General features: G+C 45.8%; 3 protein-coding genes across 4 annotated transcripts in view; 1 reads left to right on the forward strand and 2 right to left on the reverse strand.

Annotated features, from left to right (window-relative positions):
* The window catches only part of LOC107076270 (butyrophilin subfamily 2 member A2-like), a 323939-nt gene that overhangs the window by 141268 nt on the left and 157015 nt on the right, over positions 1-25656 (forward strand). The window lies entirely within an intron of this gene.
* Positions 1-25656, reverse strand: part of LOC138238061 (butyrophilin subfamily 2 member A2-like) — a 93767-nt gene that overhangs the window by 50291 nt on the left and 17820 nt on the right. The gene's annotated exons all lie outside the window — the stretch shown is intronic.
* Positions 24265-25656, reverse strand: part of LOC102682209 (uncharacterized) — a 131390-nt gene continuing 129998 nt past the window's right edge. Inside the window, exon 10 of one of the 2 annotated variants that reach the window (XM_069187926.1) lies at positions 24265-24284. The gene's annotated coding sequence lies outside the window, so the exon portion shown is untranslated. The remainder of the gene's footprint in view (positions 24285-25656) is intronic. The other variant, XM_069187927.1, reaches the window with a different exon arrangement.

Consider the following 25656-nt stretch of genomic DNA (forward strand, 5'->3'; position numbering starts at 1 on the left):
TACATGACTATATTCGGTATTTTATGTTCATTTGGGTTTTTTTTTTACTGTGGTGGTTTGTGAGAGACGTTTTATTTGATCTCTGATCGTGATCCAGGGATTTCTTTTCTAGTCTTTTCTTTATTTCCCAATAAAGTGTGGTAATGGGCCAGTGAAAGCTCTGCTTTCCTTCATATGAAAAGCCAGGGGCAGTTTTTTTTTTTTTCAGAGACAGAAACCTGGGCTCCGTGTCAGTCTTGTCTTCCGTCCTGCCGTTTGGACATTTCATGTGGACGATTCTCTGTCCGCAGAGGGACTGTGTCGTGAGAGGTAGTTTTAACACACTCCCTTGAGCGCTGGTTAGTGTGGTAATTGTGAGACGTTCCCTAGAGCAAGCAGGTTAGAAGATGGCGACAGACCTGCTGTTCTAGTAAGAAGTGAAGTTAAACTCATTCCTGGTGTTGTGTTCAGCTGTGTTTAATATATATAAACTAACCTGAAACACGAGAGACTGCACCGCGAGATTACTGCACTGCTTCGGCAGTTTGTGTATTCAACATCATTATCTGAGGGGTTATTTTTGAAACTTTGGCATGTACAGTATATAAATTTATTTCATTTCGTTTATTTTTGTTCCTCTGTCCTGAAACAAAACGCGCTACAATGCGTTACTTGTTTGCCACTTTTGTTTTAATCCTAGCCGTGTCCAGACTCTCAGAACAAACTGAAGAGCTTCCAGTTAGGACTCCTAATTCTGCATCTCCGACCACATTTGAAATATTTCACTTTGTTCACTTTGCGACGCAGTGCTGTACCGCGGGAAAACACTGTTGACAAAATGAATATCGAACTTCGAGCTGTTCAATTATTCTCTTAGAAATACATTTTATTATACAAATACATTAAACTGCTTGACTAAAATGTCTCTATGACTACAATGTTGTAAAACCAATGTTGTTAAAGGTCTGTTCCATATTAGACAGGTCTCAACTAAAATACTTATTATAATTTAAATAATTATAATAATAATTATAATTACAATTTAGTCTGCTAGACTAAATGTTGGTGACTAGAAAGTGACTAATAGATACTGACAGACTGTGTGTCCCACACTGACAGGCTGGAGGAACTGAGTGTCTTTAGTCTGAAGGGAGTGTCCCACACTGACAGGCTGGAGGAACTGAGTCTCTTTAGTCTAAAGGGAGTGTCCCACACTGACAGGCTGGAGGAACTGGGTCTCTTTAGTCTGAAGGGAGTGTCCCACACTGACAGGCTGGAGGAACTGAGTCTCTTTAGACTGAAGGGAGTGTCCCACAGTGAATCTAGTGAATCTGTATCTAGTGAAGCAGTCTGTACGGTAAAGTCTCAGTTCAGTCCTGGAGGGAAGTGGTTCTGTTGCTCAGTCTGACCCTCCTGTCAGATCAGGGTTTGTCCTGGAGGGAAGTGGTTCTGTTGCTCAGTCTGACCCTCCTGTCAGATCAGGGTTTGTCCTGGAGGCACCAGTTCTGTACGGGTTTGGGCATTTACTGAGACAATTATTAATTGTGGCAGTAAATCACAAAATGATTCTTTTAATGGTCTTAGAATCCAACCATGCGGTATAATTCAAACAACGCACACACACACAGGTACAGTACTAATACACGAGGATACATTTATTAATACATAGAATGTGCATGTAAAACTAACAGATCTTATCCAGAGGGTTATCAGAATACAAAAGATATATATTCAGTTAGTCGCAAAGAGTTACACATATCAAGAGGACATACGTTCGGTATATCATTCATTTAGACCGTTTCGTGAATGCACTTGGTCACAACTTCTACACTAGATACTCAAAATAAGTACATAACTCTTAGGGATTAAATTGATATCAACTGCTTGGGATAACAATTGAATTCTCGAGCTGTAATGCAGTGAAGTTGAATACTCATCCAATCTCAGGGGATTCAGATCTCCTGCAGGCACAAAGAAACAGCTGCAGGCTTGTTTCTGTCCAATCCGCGCTCTCTGGCTCGGTGCCAAGCAGTGGCCGTGCTGTTGTGGCTTGCGACGTGGTGGAGACCCTGCGATGCTCTGCGCTGCTCTCGGAAGACCGGCTAGTTAGTGTTGGCTTTAACTAGTGAAGTTTGCGCACAGGAGAAAAGTGACTACGGGTCCCAGCAGGTCAGGAAGAGGACCGGTTCGTTCCTGATGAAGCGCTCGTTCTGAATAGTGATTCAGCTGTCTACAGTTCTGACCTGTTCACGAGGCCTGCTGCTGGTGCTAACCTCGGGTGGATCCTCTGGTTACTCTCTGGCAACCTCCGCTCTCGACTCTTAGAACAGAGGAAAGTTCTGGCACTCGGACACACTGGCCGTTCCGTGGTTGTCCGGGCTGAGTCTCAGGATGGTCAGGAGGCGCGCTGCGAGAATGTCCTGCCCTTGGGAGCCTTTCTGCTCCTGGGCCGTGCTGCACCACAGAGATGAAGAGAGAGATGGGGCCTCATTTGGGAAAGCACAGCAACACTTAATTCTGTCTTATTAACAAGCATTGCCGCTACACCAGTATTCCATTTCTCCCTAAACATTCTTTAACTAACGTGATACCGGAGTCAACAAGCATACTTTTAGAATTTGATTAAAAGGGAATATAATCTGGAATCGCGTATCTAAAGAAATTAATAACGATATAATTATATTCATGTACCACAACACAAGAATAGTACACGCTGTACATTGTCTGTTGATACTGTTTCTGTAGGGCTTTTTCAACACTCCTCATGCGACCTTGCCAGTGGCGCTGTGGGTTAGGTTCCTGACTTATACATCACACATTGGCTGTTCGAATCCAGCTGAAACCATGACTTTTTTTTTAACAAACATTTCTTTGATAAAATAAAATAGGGTTAGTTTTAGGGTTACTGTCAAACTTTAAATCAACAATTGATTTAAGGAGATCTGTCAAAGTGCAATGAAATACAATATTGTTGTTGTTGTTATTGTTGTTTTTATCCTGTATCCTGAACATAGTTATATTGCTATTTCCTTAGATATGCGATTCCATGGGTTTTTTTTTTGAATCCCCGGCGGAACCGGGCATCCATAAGAACCAAGTAATAGGTTTATTCCATGCTGAAAAAAAGAAGAAAGAAAACACATTCTATAAGAATCAGCACTTTTATATAGCGCCTTTAAAGGTGGCTTCTCAAAACGCTTTACAGGATAAAAACAACAATAACAACAACAACAATATTGTATTTCATTGCACTTTGACAGATCTCCTTAAATCAATTGTTGATTTAAAGTTTGACAGTAACCCTAAAACTAACCCTATTTTATTTTATCAAAGAAATGTTTGTTAAAAAAAAAGTCATGATTTCAGCTGGATTCGAACAGCCAATGTGTGATGTATAAGTCAGGAACCTAACCCACAGCGCCACTGGCAAGGTCACATGAGGAGTGGTGAAAAAGCCCTACAGAAACAGTATCAACAGACAATGTACAGCGTGTACTATTCTTGTGTTGTGGTACATGAATATAATTATATCGTTATTAATTTCTTTAGATACGCGATTCCAGATTATATTCCCTTTTAATCAACTTCTAAAAGTATGCTTGTTGACTCCGGTATCACGTTAGTTAAAGAATGTTTAGGGAGAAATGGAATACTGGTGTAGCGGCAATGCTTGTTAATAAGACAGAATTAAGTGTTGCTGTGCTTTCCCAAATGAGGCCCCATCTCTCTCTTCATCTCTGTGGTGCAGCACGGCCCAGGAGCAGAAAGGCTCCGAAGGGCAGGACATTCTCGCAGCGCGCCTCCTGACCATCCTGAGACTCAGCCCGGACAACCACAGAACGGCCAGTGTGTCCGAGTGCCAGAACTTTCCTCTGTTCTAAGAGTCTAGAGCGGAGGTTGCCAGAGAGTAACCAGAGGATCCACCTGAGGTTAGCACCAGCAGCAGGCCTCGTGAACAGGTCGGAACTGTGGACAGCTGAATCACTATTCAGAACGAGCGCTTCATCAGGAACGATCCGGTCCTCTTCCTGACCTGCTGGGACCCACAGTCACTTTTCTCCTGTGCGCAAACTTCACTAGTTAAAGCCAACACTAACTAGCCGGTCTTCAGAGAGCAGCGCAGAGCATCGCAGGGTCTCCACCACGTCGCAAGCCACAACAGCACGGCCACTGCTTGGCACCGAGCCAGAGAGCGCGGATTGGACAGAAACAAGCCTGCAGCTGTTTCTCTGTGCCCGCAGGAGATCTGAATCCCCTGAGATTGGATGAGTATTCAACTTCACTGCATTACTGCTCGGGAATTCAATTGTTATCCCAACCATATCATATTAAATATCAATTTAATCCCTAAGAGTTATGTACTTATTTTGAGTATCTAGTGTAGAAGTTGTGACCAAGTTCATTTACGAAACGGTCTAAATGAATGATATACTGAACATATGTCCTCTTGATATGTGTAACTCTTTGTGACTAAATGAATATATATCTTTTGTATTCTGATAACCCTCTGGATAAGATCTGTAATGTTTACATGTACATTCTATGTATTAATAAATGTATCCTCGTGTATTAGTACCTGTGTGTGTGCGTTGTTTGAATTATACCGCATGGTTGGATTCTAAGACCATTAAAAGAATCATTTTGTGATTTACTGCCACAATTCATAATTGTCCCAGTAAATGCCCCGTACAGAACTGGTGCCTCTAGGACAAACCCTGATCTGAGAGGAGGGTCAGACTGAGCAACAGAACCACTTCCCTCCAGGACAAACCCTGATCTGAGAGGAGGGTCAGACTGAGCAACAGAACCACTTCCCTCCAGGACTGAACTGAGACTTTACCGTACAGACTGCTTCACTAGATACAGATTCACTAGATTCACTGTGGGACACTCCCTTCAGTCTAAAGAGACTCAGTTCCCCCAGCCTGTCAGTGTGGGACACTCCCTTCAGTCTAAAGAGACTCAGTTCCTTCAGTCTGTCAGTGTGGGACACTCCCTTCAGACTAAAGAGACTCAGTTCCTTCAGTCCGTCAGTGTGAGACACTCCCTTCAGTCTAAAGAGACTCAGTTCCTCCAGCCTGGCAGTGTGGGACACTCCCTTCAGTCTAAAGAGACTCAGTTCCTCCAGCCTGGCAGTGTGGGACACTCCCTTCAGACTAAAGAGACTCAGTTCCTTCAGCCTGTCAGTGTGGGACACTCCCTTCAGTCTAAAGAGACTCAGTTCCTCCAGCCTGTCAGTGTGGAACACACAGTCTGTCAGTATCTATTAGTCACTTTCTAGTCACCAACATTTAGTCTAGCAGACTAAATTGTAATTATAATTATTATTATAATTATTTAAATTATAATAAGTATTTTAGTTGAGACCTGTTTAATATGGAACAGACCTTTAACAACATTGTAGTCATAGAGACATTTTAGTCAAGCAGTTTAATTTATTTGTATAATAAAATGTATTTCTAAGAGAATAATTGAACAGTTCTAAGTTTGATATTCATTTTGTCAACAGTGTTTTCCGCGGTACAGCACTGCGTCACAGAACTAAAGAACAGTGGAGACGCGATTAACCAAGCACTGACTTTATTTAACAACCACACCAAAACCAAACACATGATCTACACACACATGAGGAGACTGACGGAACACGTACACACATTTAGGGTGGTAATTACTTAACAACACACTATACTTTTACAGGACTACACAGGGCACTAGAGCTACTAGGACATTATTTACACAGGTAGGGTCAGCCGCTGGTCATCGTGCTGACCCTCAGACTCTCCCCGGCTACCACTCCCAGCATGCCCAGCGGTACTACGAGCGCCTAGGGGCGCTTCCTCCTCACCACCAGGCGAGGGCGTTACACTGCCCCCACCTGAAGCGTCTGGCGTCTCGCCGACGTCGAACACCCCCCTCAGGCTGTACTCGTACTCGGCGAACTGCTGCGGAACCCTGCGTGAGCGGCCGCTGCGCCGCGGTGACGGCTGGCGATCCACGGACGCCCCACTATCGGCCGGCTCCGGCCCCGGCTGCTCCTCTGGAGCCTCCCCACACGGCTCCTCCTCCCGGGCCCGGTAGGGGGCCAGGCGGTCTCGGTGCAGGACCACCACTCTCCCCCGTGTTCGCAACCTGACACGATAGCAGACCTCGCCCACCACCCCGAGGACCTCAGCGGGCCCCTCCCACGACGGCGCCAGCTTAGGACTGAGGCCTTTGCGGCGGCGCGGGCTGTACCCCCAAACCGAGTCCCCGGGCTGGAAGGCAGGCCCCCTGCAGCGCAGGTCGTAGTGCCGCTTCTGCCGGACCCCCGTCTGTGTCAGGTGGGTCCGTGCAAAGCTGTGCACCTGCTGCATCCGCTGCCGCAGGTCCCACTCGTAGTCCGGTCCAGCCGGTGGTGCCGACCCGTCTCCGGGCGGCGGGCCGAAGACCAGGTCCACCGGGGTTCGCATTTCCCGGGCCAGCATGAGCGAGGCCGGGGTGCACCCGGTGGATTCCTGGACCGCAGTCCTGTACGCCCAGAGCGCAAGGGGGAGGTGGCGGTCCCAGACCCGTTGGTGCCGGGACACCAGGGTGGCCAGCTGGGTGGCGAGCGTCCGATTTAACCGCTCCACCAACCCGTCGCTCTGGGGATGCAGCGGTGTGGTCCGCGTCTTAGTGATCCCCAGGCGCTGGCACACTCTGGCGAAGACCTGGGACTCGAAGTTACGCCCCTGGTCACTGTGTAACTCCTCCGGCACCCCCAGCCTGGCAAACATCCCCTCCAGTAGTGCATCGGCCACCGTGGGGGCACTCTGGTCCGGGAGGGCGTAGGCCTCTGGCCACTTCGTAAAATAGTCCATCGCCACCAAGACATAGCGGTTCCCGGCCTCGGTGCGCAGAAACGGGCCCAAAACGTCCACCCCCACCCGCTCCATAGGAGCCCCCACCTGGTGTTGTTGGAGGGGGGCCCGAGAGCGCTCGGGGGGACCCTTCTGCGGCACACACACTGCACACGTTCGGCAGTACTGCTGCATGTCCCGGTGGCAAAGACCCCAATAAAAATGGCCTCGGAGACGCTGCAGGGTTTTTTTACCGCCCCGCGGAGCGACCGAGGCACCACCAGCTGCCACCGTACCTCGCCACTGGAGGGTACCCGCCACCCCCGGCGCAGCACCCCGTCCTTTACCTCCAAGGCCTCCCACAGGGCGCAGAGGGCCTTGACGGACTTCGGGTGCGGGGCGAGCTCCTCTCGCGTAGGCCGCACTCCTGCTGCCCTCCAGCGGATCAGCTGCCTGACGCTGCGCCAGGTCTGGCAGGCCCACCCCCAGCGGCCCCTCCCCGCCGGGCGCAGTGATGGCAGTCTGCGGCCTCGCAGGGGCGCCGCGAGAGAGCGTCGGCATTGAGATGGCGAGACCCCGCACGGTGCACGACAGTGAAGTCGTACTCCTGCAGGATCTCTATCCATCGAGCCATCTGCCCCTCTGGCTCCTTAAAGTGAAGCAGCCAGGTGAGGGACGCATGGTCGGTCCTCAGCCGGAACCGGGTCCCGAACAGGTACGGCGGTGCAGCAGGGCAGCTCCGCGATGGTGCGTGGAGTCGGCCAGCCCCTCACTGCGGCGACCTTACCTGGGTCCGTAGCCACCCCACGCGGTCCAACAACATGTCCCAGGAAGGTCACCTCCCGCCGCAGGGGCTCGCACTTGCGGGGGTTGAGCCTCAGGCCAGCACGGCGGATGCAGGCCAGCACCGCCTGGAGGTTCGTCAAGGCCTGGTCGAAACTCCGTGCATGAACCAGCAGATCGTCCAGATACAGCACACACTGGTTCCGCGGGACCGATGTCAGCACCCTCTCCATCAGCCTCTCGAACGTCGCCGGGGCATTGCACGGGTCAAAGGGCATGACAGTAAACTGCCAGAGGCCCTGGCCGATAAACAAGGCCGTCTTCGGGCGAGCATCGGGAGCGAGCGGTACCTGCCAGTAGCCGCAGCGGGGGTCCAGGGAGCTGAACCAGGTCGACCCGGTGATGTAGTCCAGGGCGTCATCTATCCTCGGCAGGGGGTAGGAATCTTTCCGGGTGACCTCGTTCAGCTTGCGGTAGTTGACGCAGAAGCTCCACGAGCCGGCGCCAACCACGGGCTCGCGGAGGGCTCAATCACCCCCGCTCCGGCCATCTCCCGGATCTTTTCCTCGGCGGCGGTCCGCTTGGCGTGAACCATGCGTCCCGGTGGGATGCGGATGGGCCGAGCGGCGCCGGTGTTGATCTCGTGTTGGACCAGGGCAGTGCGGGTGCAGTCCTCATCTCTTGCCGCAAAGAGATCTTCGTTCTGGGCGAGAAGCTCCTGGAGCCGCTGCTGCTAGTCCTGATCGAGGCCCTCGCAGCTCCGTTGGTAGAGGTCCTCAACGGCGCGCCTCCCTTCCACAAAACGCTCGGCCCCCGCCGCCGCCTTGTCTGGCCCCGCGGCCGACTCAGGGGCAGGATCCGGCACGCTCGCTCCCCGGCTCGCAGGCCTGGTCTGCCCCGGCGACTGCCGCCGCCGCTGCCTCTTTTTCTCCCGGCTCTGGCAAGCCCGCGTCCCTCGGCCTTCGCCGGTCCTGCCCTCCACCAGGTGAAGTCGCTCCCCCTGCCACACCAACTCCTGCCGGCTCAAGTCCAAACTGGCCCCCACTCGCTGCAGTAGGTCCAGCCCCAGAATGCAGTCCTCCTGGATGGGTGCGAGGTAGCAGGGGTGGCGCACCGTCGCTGCACCCAGACGGGAGGCACATTATTACCCCGAAGACAAAGATAGCGATTTACGTTGCATTGTGCATTGTGCTGCTGTAATACAGTTTAAAATAATTAAAAGTCTATACAGTATCAGTTTTATGGGTTGTTATTTTAAAAAAGTCAAAAACCGCACTCAAAATGCAATTTAGACCTTTCTGGCAAAATTAATAATGTAACATGCCACTGTTTGTGGATGAACAAGGTTATACTGCTATTTCCTTAGATATGCGATTCCATGTTTTTTTTTTTTTGAATCCCCGGCGGAACCGGGCATCCATAAGAATCAAGTAATAGGTTTATTCCATGCTGAAAAAAAGAAGAAAGAAAACACATTCCATAAGAATCAGCACTTTTATATATTGCCTTTAAAGGTGGCTTCTCAAAACGCTTTACAGGATAAAAACAACAATAACAACAACAACAACAACAACAATATTGTATTTCATTGCACTTTGACAGATCTCCTTAAATCAATTGTTGATTTAAAGTTTGACAGTAACCCTAACACTAACCCTATTTTATTTTTTCAAAGAAATGTTTGTTAAAAAGAAAGTCATGGTTTCAGCTGGATTCGAACAGCCAATGTGTGATTTACAAGTCAGAAACCTAACCCACAGCGCCACTGGCAAGGTCGCATGAGGAGTGTTGAAAAAGCCCTACAGAAACAGTATCAGCAGACATTGTACAGCGTGTACTATTCTTGTGTTGCGGTACATGAATATAATTATATCGTTATTAATTTCTTTTGATATGCGATTCCAGATTATATTCCCTTTTAATCAAATTCTAAAAGTATGCTTGTTGACTCCGGTATCACGTTAGTTAAAGAATGTTTAGGGAGAAATGGAATACTGGTGTAGCGGCAATGCTTGTTAATAAGACAGAATTAAGTGTTGCTGTGCTTTCCCAAATGAGGCCCCATCTCTCTCTTCATCTCTGTGGTGCAGCACGGCCCAGGAGCAGAAAGGCTCCCAAGGGCAGGACATTCTCGCAGCGCGCCTCCTGACCATCCTGAGACTCAGCCCGGACCAACATGTAACGGCCAGTGTGTCCGAGTGCCAGAACTTTCCTCTGTTATAAGAGTCTAGAGCGGAGGTTGCCAGAGAGTAACCAGAGGATCCACCCGAGGTTAGCACCAGCAGCAGGCCTCGTGAACAGGTCAGAACTGTGGACAGCTGAATCACTATTCAGAACGAGCGCTTCATCAGGAACGAACTGGTCCTCTTCCTGACCTGCTGGGACCCACAGTCACTTTTCTCCTGTGCGCAAACTTCACTAGTTAAAGCCAACACTAACTAGCCAGTCTTCAGAGAGCAGCGCAGAGCATCGCAGGGTCTCCACCACGTCGCAAGCCGCAACAGCACGGCCACTGCTTGGCACCGAGCCAGAGAGCGCGGATTGGACAGAAACAAGCCTGCAGCTGTTTCTTTGTGCCTGCGGGAGATCTGAATCCCCTGAGATTGGATGAGTATTCAACTTCACTGCATTACTGCTCGAGAATTCAATTGTTATCCCAACCAGTTGATATCAATTTAATCCCTAAGAGTTATGTACTTATTTTGAGTATCTAGTGTAGAAGTTGTGACCAAGTTCATTTACGAAATTGTTATCCCAACCAGTTGATATCAATTTAATCCCTAAGAGTTATGTACTAATTTTGAGTATCTAGTGTAGAAGTTGTGACCAAGTTCATTTACGAAACGGTCTAAATGAATGATATACCGAACATATGTCCTCTTGATATGTGTAACTCTTTGTGACTAAATGAATATATATCTTTTGTATTCTGATAATCCTCTGGATAAGATCTGTTATGTTTACATGCACATTCTATGTATTAATAAATGTATCCTCATGTATTAGTACCTGTGTGTGTGCGTTGTTTGAATTATACCGCATGGTTGGACTCTAAGACCATTAAAAGAATCATTTTGTGATTTACTGCCACAATTAATAATTGTCCCAGTAAATGCCCAAACCCTACAGAACTGGTGCCTCCAGGACAAACCCTGATCTGATAGGAGGGTCAGACTGAGCAACAGAACCACTTCCCTCCAGGACTGAACTGAGACTTTACCGTACAGACCGCTTCACTAGATACAGATTCACTAGATTCACTGTGGGACACTCCCTTCAGTCTAAAGAGACTCAGTTCCTCCAGCCTGTCAGTGTGGGACACTCCCTTCAGTCTAAAGAGACTCAGTTCCTCCAGCCTGTCAGTGTGGGACACTCCCTTCAGACTAAAGAGACTCAGTTCCTTCAGCCTCTCAGTGTGGGACACTCCCTTCAGACTAAAGAGACTCAGTTCCTTCAGCCTCTCAATGTGGGACACTCCCTTCAGTCTAAAGAGACTCAGTTCCTCCAGCCTGTCAGTGTGGGACACTCCCTTCAGACTAAAGAGACTCAGTTCCTCCAGCCTGTCAGTGTGGGACACTCCGTCTGTCAGTATCTATTAGTCACTTTCTAGTCACCAACATTTAGTCTAGCGGACTAAATTGAAATTATAATTATTATAATTATTTAAATTATAATAAGTATTTTAGTTGAGACCTGTCTAATATGGAACAGACCTTTTACAACATTGTTTTTACAACATTGTAGTCATAGAGACATTTTAGTCAAGCAGTTTAATTTATTTGTATAATAAAATGTATTTCTAAGAGAATAATTGAACAGCTCGAAGTTCGATATTCATTTTGTCAACAGTGTTTTCCCGCGGTACAGCACTGCGTCACAAAGTGAACAAAGTGAAATATTTCAGATGTGGTCGGAGATGCAGTATTAAGAGTCCTAACTGGAAGCTCTTCAGTTTGTTCTGAGAGTCTGGACACGGCTAGGATAAAAACAAAAGTGGCAAACAAGTAACACATTGTAGCGTGTTTTGTTTCAGGACAGAGGAACTAAAATAAGCTAAATGAAAATATTTATATACTGTACATCCCAAAGTTTCAAAAATAATCCCTCAGATAATGATGTTGAATACACAAACTGCCGAAGCAGTGCAGTAATCTCCCAGTGCAGTCTCTCGTGTTTTGGGTTAGTTTATATATATTAAACACAGCTGAACACAACACCAGGAATGAGTTTAACTTCACTTTTTACTTGAACAGCAGGTCTGTCGCCATCTTCTAACCCGCTTGCTCTAGGGAGCGTCTCACAATTACCACACTAACCAGCGCACAAGGGAGTGTGTTAAAACTACCTCTCACGACACAGTCCCTCTGTGGACAGAGAATCGTCCACATGAAATGTCCAAACGGCAGGACGGAAGACAAGACTGACACGGAGTCCAAGTTTCTGTCTCTGAAGAAAAAAAAAACTGCCCCTGGCTTTTCATATGAAGGAAAGCAGAGCTTTCACTGGCCCATTACCAAACTTTATTGGGAAATAAAATAAAGAAAAGACTGGAAAAGAAATCCCTGGATCACGATCAGAGATCAAATAAAACGTCTCTCACAAACCACCACAGTAAAAATAAACCCCAAACGAACATAAAATACTGAATATAGTCATGTATCCCTGTATTAAAGGGAGCCGGGTATTAGACTGGCTGTAGCTGGTAACAGAAGCAGCGCTGCCTACAAACTACAACTCCCATAACCACCCTGAGCCACTTCCTGTTTGCGTCACAGTCCCTATTCCTCCTGGCTATGGTGACGTCAGCGGGTCCCTCCCCGTTCTGGCAGCTTCACAGTCACCGGCGCGCGCAGGAGAGACTCACATGGGATTTCATTTTTAAAAGTTTAATTTCTTAAAATTAGAAAAAAACACAGCAGGGTTTCCAGAGATATTTACAAGTCAGGAGTACAGCAGGCTGGTAGCGCGTTATCTCGCCCTCTCTCGTACATGTTATTTTTCCCCGTTTAAATGTGTTATATTAAATTAAAAAAAATAAACAAGACACAACATCGTCATCATCTACAATTACTACTATATTTCTGACCTCACCTCACTGCCCGTCAGTAAACCAGTCTCCCAGTGTGAGCAGTGGACAGAGAGCTGGGAGAGAGTCAGCCTGTGTTCATGAGTCAGTGACGGGTTTAATCTCCACACTGACAGCAGGCAGCAGCTCAAGGTCTTTATTACGATCCCAGGTATAGAAGACAGGATAGATCTTCTCCCCCTGAGGGAAGACCATGTCAGTGAAAGTGTAGACATGAGCTCTGGACTCCACTGTGTAAAAGGAGACCTTCCTCTCCTCAATATCCACACACACCCCCAGCTTCCTAGGCTTCAGACTGAGGGGGAGAGGGGTCTCAGGGGCAGTGAGAGCAGAGAAATCATAAGAGTAAACAGACCAGTACAGACACCAGTAACCCTGCTGGGGAGAGAAGCTGAAATATCCTTTCCTCTCTGCAGACTCTCTGGTCACTCCTATTCTCCAGCTGTCATTCACCTCCACCTCCCAGTAGTGTCTCCCTGAGGTGAAGGCCTCCCTGCTCACGACACAGGACCAGTGATCAAATCTGTCATCATCATCCTCCTGTTCCTCATCATCCTCATCACTATCCACCTCTTCCCGTCTCACTCTCTTCCCATCCTCAGACAGGCTGAGCCCACAGTGAGCTGTATCAGGGTCCAGAGTCACAGCAGCTGGGGAATAAAACACAAACATCACAACAGGCTCCTGCCGATCACAGTCCAACTCAACTCCATCAGACTGTGAAATGTCTTTGTCCCCAAACACACCGAGAGAGAAACACCAGTCAATTACTAATGACTGCTCTTCCCTTCCAGAGAAACGACATCTTCTTCACTGTTTCACTGGTGTTACACATGGGAGTGATCCCAATATCCTCTAAATACAAACATTAAACACTTGTTTTCACAGCGATGAAACTTTATTTTTTTAAACGACATTATTAATAAACACAGGACCGACCGGACTGCAGGAGAAACTACAGCCCGACCACTCGCTTTCAAACACTTCACAACCCACCACAACGACCTGTATACTGTAAGAAACTGGACAGCCTGTCTGTTAAACCGGTTTATTTCAAATCCCAGTTCAGCAGCTCGTTCATCTTCTCTAAGACCATTTTCCTGACGACGCAGAATAAAAAAGTGCTGAATTCAAATACTGAATACTGCTCGTTTTTACAGAAAAAAAATAAATATAATGGCAAAAGCAAAGCCTTACTGAAATATAAGAAAGCCATCACACTTACTTGAAAATGCCAAGAAATATCCAAAGTGTTCAGTTTAAAGCAGAAATAACACATCCAGAAACCCGGAGAGAAAGACGAGAGAAACAGAGGCGCTCATACTGACTTCAGACTGCTCGCGCTCACTGTCCGCCTCTCTGATAGGGCACACTAGCTGTCAATCAGTGAGCTCTGTCCACTGAGAGACGGGGGCGGGGCTTATACATGTTCACAGCGAATGGGGGTTTTAATCAATTCAAGAGCTTTATTCGCATGAGCAATGAACACTGACTTAATACTCTCCTCATACTAAATACTTCAGTGTTAACTCTTAAGACTTAATACTGAGTAAATACTCCCCTTTGCTTGTCTGCCTGTCAATCTAGTGAAGATCTAAGAGACTCTTATCAGCTCATATTTTATGACTCCTGGAGCCTAGAAGACCGACAAAGCCACCTACATGAATTTATAAAAACACCTGAATTCATTTCTGGCCTCAGAGCGCCTTAAGTTCAGTGATGAGACTGGAAAACAGTGGAAAGCCGACTGATATTATCACTTATTTAATACTTAAGTATAAACTCTTAATACTTAATACTGAATAAATACTTATGAACTTTTAATACTTAATAAATACTATCTTTCTTTTGTCTGCCTGTCAGATTAGTGAAGATCAAAGAGATTGTTCTCAGTTCTTATTTTTTTACTCCTGGAGAATAGAAAGGCTGTAAAAATTAATAGTCTCTCAATCATTGTAGCTCAATACTACTGCTAAAAAAGTAGTAGATATATTGGACATGGCCTGGAAAAATAACTACATGTGCTACTTCCTGAAATAATGACTTTTGAAGAAATGAAATGTTTGTTGTTGTTTTTTTCGGGGGGGATATTTCTTCCTAGTTTATGTATCGAATAAGATATATAAAATCATAATTCAAACCCTGAGCCAGACCTGTGCTCTCTATCCTGTCCAAGATATTGCAAGATGTTCAGGACACAAACACTCCAGATGGAAATGACCTTTGAGGGGCTGGGGGTTAATGAGGTTCAGCTCCCCAAAATTCGAAAACAGGTAAATCCTGTCATGATCTCTTTAGTAATAAAGTTTATCTGCCTGATAATGTTTATTATTCCCCCAGTCTGAACGAACTCTGTATAGAAGCACATCCTGCCTGTTCTGTGTTTGTATGAACATCCTATTAACACAGACAGAGGAAAGAGGGAAACAGAAGAAGAAAAGGTGATTTTATAATGTTTCTTCCTGCTGACCCATCAGCCTGGTTGACATGTGAAGAGAAGCAGCCATTTCTCAGACAAGAGAGAGGCCTACAGGCCCCAGAGGAGCCCCTGTACCAGAGTCCCACTGCTGCCGCTCACAAGAGGCTGTGTGTCTGTGAAACTGCAGGGGAAGAGTACTCTGATTATTCCAACCTTTAACAGTGTTTCTCCTCAGGATTTGAATGGCTTGTTATTTTGAGACTGGCTCTGCTCCTGATTCCTCCTGATATTCCACAGTTATTCCCAAATCCAGGGTCACTGGCTCTGCCACATTCAGCCTGTAGAACCTCAGTCAGGAGTGAGCAGAGACCAGAGCACATGGCCTTCAGGGAAAATGAGTTTTCTACACTGTCAGTCCCTTCATCAGGAGAGAATCATACTGCCCATTAGACTGAAACACATGTGACAGTGGAGGCACTGGTAAAAAGTCAATGCCCTGGTGAGGGGATGGTAAGCAGAGACCAATTAGAAATAAATAATAAACAAATAGTCAAAAAGAACATTTACTGCTGTGTCTCATGACCGCCAGGCTATTTAGTGGGATCCAGTCTGGAGGCGCTAAAGGCCAAACCAAACCAAATCTTTGTGTATGAAAAAAAGGTGTGTGTGTGTGTGTGTGTGTGTGTGTGTGTCTGCCCTGGTGAAGATATGTGATGGGACAGGAAAAAAGAAAAAGCAAAGAAAAACGCCTTATCGGGGAGCAATCCCCTCTGGGACTGGAGGAGCCAGGACAGCTGGACTACAGAGGCCAGGCTCCGCCCTTCAACCAGAGCTCCGCCTCCACAGTGGGTCAGGGCTCCGCCTCCACACTGGACATGCCCCCGCGTAATGCCACATACAGGATAGAGACAGAAACTCCCACCATGAAACTTTGATTGATCTCCACTGAGATTACTTGTAGGATGTTACAGAAACATGGGATTGAAATACATCTCCTTCTGTTTACACATCATGAATGACCATCTCACACCAAAGAGACCTTCTGGTCTCAAGAACTCAATAACCCCAAACACTAGGGCTTAAAACAGCATCTCTATCCTCAAGAAGAGACAGACCTACCTGCAGCACTGCACAGCCACTGCCATTCTGAAACACAGAGATACAGACACTGTTAATCACAGACACACACTGGAACACAGAGATACAGACACTGTTAATCACAGACACACACTGGGACACAGAGATACAGACACTGTTAATCACAGACACACACTGGGACACACAGATACAGACACTGTTAATCACAGTCACACATCCCCCATTGACACCTCGTCACCATTAAATACCCCTCTGTCCTCCACACACACTGACAGGGAGAGAGCTGGAGCCCAGCAGGAGCTGTGACTTTACACACAGTGGACTTACGCAGGTCAGGGATGGGGCTGCCTTCACCTGTACAGAAGAAAGAGAGGGTCAGTACTGAGCTGTAGTGTCCTGGGGGACACTGTGTCCAGCACAGACAATACTGGGGTTATACCCCAGACAGGTGAACAGGGACACATATTATTATCATATTATTCTTATTATGTAGGATCATGAGGTCAGCAGTGAAATAGTGTTCTTACCATCAGTTGTGTAAATATTTTAATAACTGATTTTGTTATCTCTGTTTATTAAAATGCTCCACTGTGTAGGACTCATGATTTGTACCCATGACACGTAGTCTCCTACAGACTGTGAGCTTTTCATAGTAAAAAGGTTTTGATTTAGGTTGGGTGATTTTATAGCTCAGTCAGTCCAGCACAGACATGATTCCACTGGCTGAATGACGACATGATCACTGTGAAAGGAGATGAGGTTTTCCACAGGAACACGATGTGAACCTGCAGTGAATCTCAGTTTACACTGATTCACATTCTTCTTACTCTTTTATCAGTGCATTTCTCACCAGGAATCAATACTCATTAATATTAGTGCTCAATAGCTGTACTGTGTCTGTATCTTCAACAGGAAACAGACCTACCTGCAGCACTGCACAGCCACTGCCATTCTGAAACACAGAGATACAGACACTGTGAATCACAGTCACCCACTGGAACACAGATACAGACACTGTGAAACACAGACACACACTGGAACACAGAGATACAGACAGTGTTAATCACAGTCACACACTGGAACACAGAGACACAGACACTGTTAATCACAGTCACACACTGGAACACAGAGATACAGACACTGTTAATCACAGTCACACACTGGTATTAAAATGTCAGGACAGTCAGTGCTGTCAGATAGCAGAGTTTCACGCAGTGTACATACGCGATTTTGGGATAGGAGCTCGCTTCACAGCTTCTGCAGACAGAGAGAGTAGATCTTTATTATGTTAAAGACCTTTATTGCTTCTTACCTGTTATTATAGCAGAGTTTATCCTACAGTCTGCAGTCAGTTCATTTCAGGATCCCCAGTCTCCACTGCAGTGTGGATCAGAGTGTCAGTGAGTGTGAGCAGCAGTGGCTGTAAGACTGGAGTCTCACTCAATAGGACTGAGCAGCACAAGGCAATAAGACACACAGACACATCACAGGACACCCTGGAGTCTGGTGCTTGAACCATTGAGAGAGGTAAGAAATAAACACAGTCTGCTGTCCACAGCAGTGAGCCGTCTTTGACTTTCTGTATTGACTGCTCTCACATTGCCTGACTGACCAGTATCACTGACTGTGTGTCCTATACCCACAGTGACCAGTATCAATGTCTAAGTGACCTGTACCCACAGTGAAGAGTATCACTGACTGAGATACAGTGATGTCTTGCTCAGTGGTCACACTGCCTGATCTGTGGACATCAGCTGGACAGTGAGAAATGACCAGTCACACACCATGGTGAGCACATCTCCACACCAGGCCTGATCCAGGAAGACTGACACACAGACAGTATCAGTCTGACACAGACAGGGGCCCAGCTGGCTGAACACAAGCAGTCAGAGCAGTGTCACACTGCTGAGCATCTATTTTCAAAGAAGGGGACCCGACACAGGTATGATCACATGTAAACAGTGAAATCCAAGGACAAGGTCTTAAAACTAACAAAAAGCAAAAGGGAATTCTAAACCAAAAAATCCAAGACAAAATCCAGAAATAGAGGTGGAAAAAGCAAGCCAAAAATCCCAAAACCTAGAGGGAGTCTTGGGAAGATATCACAATGAAAGAGCCATGTAGCTCTCAAGGTCTAACCCACTACTGAGCACTGTGGCACCAGATCAGGGTTTAAGTAGGCTGGAGGGGAGGCCTGGTGATGGGTTAATGAGGTCTGATTAACCTACGCCTCCCCAGAGCAGATGAGGTACATGCAATTGGCTTGGATGCCCTCTGGTGGCAGGATGCTGGTACTGTAACAACCAGCTGTGTTGTTCCAGCTCTACAGACATTGTGTGTAACAGCAGGACACAGGCAGGACCCCCACAGTGTCAAGATACAGACTGTTCACTCAGGACAGGGGGCTGATGGCCTGTTGTCAGTCTGAAAGGAGACTCTTCAGACAAGAGTGGAGAACATGTGAATGTTCTTTGACACATTAGAACAGAGAAAAGAAGACTGATATTCATACAAGCAGCATTTCTTACTTTATAGTTTGTGCTGCAAGTTAGTTTCTTTCACCCATGCAAGTGGTCTAAAACTAAAGTTTTCATTAAAATATTAACTTTGAAAATGTGCATTGGGACCAAACAGAGAGGGAGTCAAAACTGAGTAAGATCTCCTTATTTACATTGTTGTACAGGAATTTCTCTATTTCTCTGTAGCTTCTATTGCTTTTGTAAATCTTCACAACTGATCAAATACCTGTGTGTATTACTGATGAAAATAAAATAATATAGTTCATTAGAGTAGAGTACAGTAAACTGCAAAACAACAGTGCACTCAAATATAATTCATTAGTGTTTGTATTGGTGGATCTGTGATCTCACAGACACAGAAGATCACTTACCCAGTTCTGTGAGGATGACAGGAATGGCTGGAAATAATAAGACATGATTTAGACCATCAGAGCTCTGGTGTCTGATGACACTCAAATTGGTTTAAGTTTTCAATTTCAAATTGGCAGTTAATAGCTCCTTCCATAAATAAACTGTCAATTATAAGAAAAATGTTAATAAACAAGTTGTTCTACGTGGACCTTCTATTATAATAACATACAATACAATTCGGTTAGAAAACTGGTGCAGGATCATTTACAGATTAATTGACTGGTGTCAGTTTGTTCTGAGAGTTACGACACGGCAAGAATTAAAACAAAAGTTGAACAAGTAACGAATTGTAGCGCGTTTTGTTTCAGGACAGAGGAACTAAAATAAGCGAAATGAAATATATTTATATACTGTACATTCCAAAGTTTCAAAAATAATCCCTCAGATAATGATGTTGAATACACAAACTTCCGAAGCAGTGCAGTAAACTCCCGGTGCAGTCTCTCGTGTTTTGGGTTAGTTTATATATATTAAACACAGCTGAACACAACACCAGGAATGAGTTTAACTTCACTTTTTACTAGAACAGCAGGTCTGTCGCCATCTTCTAACCCGCCTGCTCTAGGGAGCGTCTCACAATCACCACACTAACCAGCGCACAAGGGAGTGTGTTAAAACTACCTCTCACGACACAGTCCCTCTGTGGACAGAGAATCGTCCACATGAAATGTCCAAACGGCAGGACGGAAGACAAGACTGACACGGAGCCCAGGTTTCTGATTCTGAAGAAAAAAAAACTGCCCTTGGCTTTTCATATGAAGGAAAGCAGAGCTTTCACTGGCCCATTACCACACTTTATTGGGAAATAAAATAAAGAAAAGACTAGAAAACGATCAGAGATAAAATAAAACGTCTCTCACAAACCACCACAGTAAAAACAAACCCCAAACGAACATAAAATACTGAATATAGTAATGTATCCCTGTATTAAAGGGAGCCGGGTATTAGACTGGCTGTAGCTGCTCACAGACGCAGCGCTGGTGATAAACTACAACTCCCATAACCACCCTGAGCCACTTCCTGTGTGCGTCACAGTCCCTGTTCCTCCTGGCTGTGGTGACGTCAGCGGGTCCCTCCCCGTTCTGGCAGCTTCACGATCACCGGCGCGCGCAGGAGAGACTCACACGGGATTTCATTTTTAAAAGTTTAATTTCTTAAAATTAGAAAAAAACACAGCGGGGTTTCCAGAGATATTTACAAGTCAGGAGTACAGCAGGCTGGTAGCGAGTTATCTCGCCCTCTCTCGTACATGTTATTTTTCCCCGTATAAATGTGTTATTGTAAATAAAAAAATTAAACACGACACAACATCATCATCTACAATTCCTACTATATTTCTGACCTCACAGTAAACCCGTCTCCCAGTGTGAGCAGTGGACAGAGAGCTGGGAGAGAGTCAGCCTGTGTTCATGAGTCAGTGACGGGTTTAATCTCCACACTGACAGCAGGCAGCAGCTCAAGGTCTTTATACTGATCCCCAGTACAGAAGACAGGATAGATCTTCTCCCCCTGAGGGAAGACCATGTCAGTGAAAGTGTAGACATGAGCTCTGGACTCCACTGTGTAAAAGGAGACCTTCCTCTCCTCAATATCCACACACACCCCCAGCTTCCTGGGCTGCAGACTGAGGGGGAGATCAGTCTCAGGGTCAGTGAGAGCAGAGAAACCAGACCAGTCAGATCTCAGACACCAGTAACCCTGCTGGGGAGAGAAGCTGAACTCCCCTTTCCTCTCTGCAGACTCTCTGGTCACTCCTATTATCCAGCAGTCATTCACCTCCACCTCCCAGTAGTGTCTCCCTGAGGTGAAGGCCTCCCTGCTCCTGACACAGGGCCAGTCATCAAATCTGTGAGGATTGTCAGAGAGACTCTTCCTCTGTCCCCGTCTCACTCTCTTCCCATCCTCAGACAGGCTGAGCCCACAGTGAGCTGTATCAGGGTCCAGAGTCACAGCAGCTGGGGAATAAAACACAAACATCACAACAGGCTCCTGCCGATCACAGTCCAACTCAACTCCATCAGACTGTGAAATGTCTTTGTCCCCAAACACACCGAGAGAGAAACACCAGTCAATTACTAATGACTGCTCTTCCCTTCCAGAGAAACGACATCTTCTTCACTGTTTCACTAGTGTTACACATGGGAGTGATCCCAATATCCTCTAAATACAAACATTAAACACTTGTTTTCACAGCGATGAAGCTTTATTTTTTAAACGACATTATTAATAAACACAGGACCGACCGGACTGCAGGAGAAACTACAGCCCGACCACTCGCTTTCAAACACTTCACAACCCACCACAACGACCTGTACACTGTAAGAAACTGGACAGCCTGTCTGTTAAACCGGTTTATTTCAAATCCCAGTTCAGCAGCTCGTTCATCTTCTGAGACCATTTTCCTGACGACGCAGAATAAAAAAGTGCTGAATTCAAAGACTGCATAATGCAAGTTTTTACAGAAAAAAATATAATGGAAAAAGCAAAACCTTGCTGAAATATAATAAAGCCTTAACACTTACTTTGAAAATGCGAAGAAATATCCAAAGTGTTCAATTTAAAGCAGAAATAACACATCCAGAAACCCGGAGAGAAACAGAGGCGCTCATACTGACTTCAGACTGCTCGCGCTCACTGTCCGCCTCTCTGATTGGGCACAGCAGCTGTCAATCAGTGAGCTCTGACCACTGAGAGACGGGGGCGGGGCTTATACATGCCCAGAGCGAATGGGGGTTTTAATCGATTCAAGAAGCTTTATTCGCATGACTAATGAATACTGACTTAATACTCTCCTCATACTTCATACTTCAGTGTAAACTATTAATACTTAATACTCTCCCTTTGTCTGCCGGTTAATCTAGTGAAGATCAAAGAGATTCTTCTCAGTTCTTTTTACTCCTGGAGAATAGAAAGGCTGTAAAAAAGAGCCCATTTAGTGTAAAATATATAAATATAAATAGATTGGACATGGCCTAGAAAAATAGGCATCTACATGTGCTACATTTTGAAAAATCACTTTTGAAGAAATGAAAAGTGTTTTTTGGGGGCGGATATTTCTTCCTAGTGTGTGTACTGAGTAAGATATATATACACACATCTGATGTTTCAGACTTGATGTCCAGGTGGTCCCTTGAATTCAGACCCTGAGCCAGGCCTGGACTCTCTATCCTGTCCAAGATATTGCAAGATGTTCAGGACACAAACACTCCAGGTGGGAATTACCTTTGAGGAGCTGGGGGTTAAAGAGGTTCAGCTCCCGAAAATGGAATATTAACACAGACAGAGGAAAGAGGGAAAAAGAAGAAGAAAAGGTGATTTTATAATGTTTCTTCCTGCTGACCCATCCGCCTGGTTGACGTGTGAAGAGAACCAGCCATTTCTCAGACAAGAGAGAGGCCTACAGGCCCCAGAGGAGCCCCTGTACCAGAGTCCCACTGCTGCCTCTCACAAGAGGCTGTGTGTCTGTGAAACTGCAGGGGAAGAGTACTGTCATTATACCATCCTTTTATTCCAACCTTAAAACAGCATCTCTGTCATCAAGAAGAGACAGACCTACCTGCAGCACTGCACAGCCACTGCCATTCTGAAACACAGAGATACAGACACTGTTAATCACAGACACACACTGGAACACAGAGATACAGACACTGTTAATCACAGACTCACACTGGAACACAGAGATACAGACACTGTTAATCACAGACACACACTGGAACACAGAGATACAGACAGTGTTAATCACAGTCACACACTGGAACACAGAGATACAGACACTGTTAATCACAGTCACACACTGGGCTCCATAATTGAGACAGAGTTGTCACTACAGTTTTCGTTATGAACCTCAAAGTACCAAAATTCAGGGGGTCAGAGGTAATGAAATTCACTGGAGACCAGTAATGCTCTCTTGAACTGGTTTCTTTCAAGAGGCTAAAAGTTACAATTACAAGAGAACTTCAGACATACAGTATCAGTATTAAAAATCAGGAGCTCAGCTTCATTCACACTGAAACCAATGTGAAACTTCCTCTTTATTGATCATGTTCTAAGAATTGAAAAAATACATTAGTAATATAGAAGTATTTAAGAATGGACTTCTGTGATGTGTTATTTTTATGATACATTGTTGGTGTTGTCCAGGTCTTTCCTGATCCAACAGAATTGCCCTTTAGGGAGCTCCCTGGCCCCAGTTCCCCAGTTTAAATACCCCTCTGTCCTCCACACACACTGACAGGGAGAGACCTGGAGCCCAGCAGGAGCTGTGACTTTACACACAGTGGACTTACGCAGGTCAGGGATGGGGCTGCCTTCACCTGTACAGAAGAAAGAGAGGGTCAGTACTGAGCTGTAGTGTCCTGGGGGACACTGTGTCCAGCACAGACAATACTGGGGTTATACCCCAGACAGGTGAACAGGGCAAAGGTCATGTAAAGATATAGTTTATAGTGAGACAGTGCATGGGTTATCAGGCTGTGCTGTTCGCTGGCTTTATGTCTAATATCTCTGAAGGAGATCGAGCACCAGTGTGAAAACAGCTCACAACCAGCAGCCCACTGAGACCCAGCAGTGTGAGCCTGGCCAGTACCTGGAGGGGAGACTCCTGGGAGAGCTGAGGCTGCTGCTGGAAGAGGTGTTAGTGGGGCCAGTAGGGGTCGATCACCCTGCAAGCTCCAGTACAGTGATTGGGACACATATTACTGTTATTATGTAGGATCACGAGGTCAGCAGTGAAATAGTGGTCTTACCATCAGTTGGGTAAATATTGTAATAACGGATTTTAATCATCTCTGTTTATTAAAATGCTCCACTGTGTAGGACTCATGATTTGTACCCATGACATGTAGTCTCCTACAGACTGTGAGCTTTTCATAGTAAAATGGTTTTGATTAAGGTTGGGTGATTTTATAGCTCAGTCAGTCCAGCACAGACATGATTCCACTGGCTGAATGACAACATGATCACTGTGAAAGGAGATTACATTTTCCACAGGAACACGATGTGAACCTGCAGTGAATCTCACTTTACACTGATTCTCATTCTCCTTACTCTTTTATCAGTGTATTTCTCACCAGGAATCAATACTCATTAATATTAGTGTTCAATAGTAGTACTGTGTCTGTATCTTCAACAGGAAACAGACCTACCTGCAGAACTGCACAGCCACTGCCATTCTGAAACACAGAGATACAGACACTGTTAATCACAGTCACACACTGGAACACAGAGATACAGACACTGTTAATCACAGTCACACACTGGAACACAGAGATACAGACACTGTTAATCACAGTCAACCACTGGAACACAGAGACACAGACACTGTTAATCCCAGTCACACACTGGAACACAGACATACAGACACTGTTAATCACAGTCACACACTGGAGTACAGAGATACAGACACTGTTAATCACAGTCACACGCTGGAACACAGAGATACAGACACTGTTAATCACAGTCACACACTGGAACACAGAGATACAGACACTGTTAATCACAGTCACACACTGGAGCACAGAGATATAGACACTGTTAATCACAGTCACACGCTGGAACATAGAGATACATACACTGTTAATCACAGACACACACTGGAACACAGAGATACAGACACTGTTAATCACAGTCACGCACTGGAGCACAGAGATATAGACACTGTTAATCACAGTCACACACTGATAGTAAGATGTCAGTACAGTCAGGGCTGTTTCACAAAGTGTACATACGTGATTTAGGAATAGGAGCTCGCTTCACAGCATCTGCAGAGAGAGAGAGAAGATCTTTATTGTATTAAAGACCTTTATTGCTTCTTACCTGTTATTATAGCAGAGTTTATCCTACAGTCTGCAGTCAGTTCATTTCAGGATCCCCAGTCTCCACTGCAGTGTGGATCAGAGTGTCAGTGAGTGTGAGCAGCAGTGGCTGTAAGACCGGAGTCTCACTCAATAAGACTGAGCAGCACAAGGCAATAAGACACACAGACACATCACAGGACACCCTGGAGTCTGGTGCTTGAGCCATTGAGAGAGGTAAGAAATACAGTCTGCTTTCCACAGCAGTGAATGTTGTTTCATATTTATAGAAACATCATTGTTACAGAATTCTTTTCATTGTTCAGTCAGATGATTAACAGTATAGCTGCTTTCACGGTGATCAGTATCATATTCATATCATATCATATTCTGTTCAGTAAAATATAATTAGTGTTTGTATTTGTGGATCTTTGATCATACACTCACAGAAGATCACTTACTCTGTTCTGTAAGGATGACAGGGATGGCTTTAAGACTGAGGATTAGTGATGGTAATTTTGGGCCTGGAAATGTACTCGAGCTGTGCAACACAAGCTGTGCCACAGTAACACACAAACCCCCTGCTGTTGTGGAAACTGATAGGGGGCTGACACACCATGTATATACACACCCACCTGACAGGTCAGTCTGAACATTTGATATAACTGTAAAAAATGTATGAACTGTCAGGGTGTCTGTGGGGGTCAGTGTTAAAGAGGGATCTTTGAACTTCAATTTCTTTACAATTGTG

The sequence above is a fragment of the Lepisosteus oculatus genome, chromosome 4 (genome assembly GCF_040954835.1).
Source record: "Lepisosteus oculatus isolate fLepOcu1 chromosome 4, fLepOcu1.hap2, whole genome shotgun sequence".
In the NCBI taxonomy this organism is placed as follows: Eukaryota; Metazoa; Chordata; class Actinopteri; order Semionotiformes; family Lepisosteidae; genus Lepisosteus; species Lepisosteus oculatus.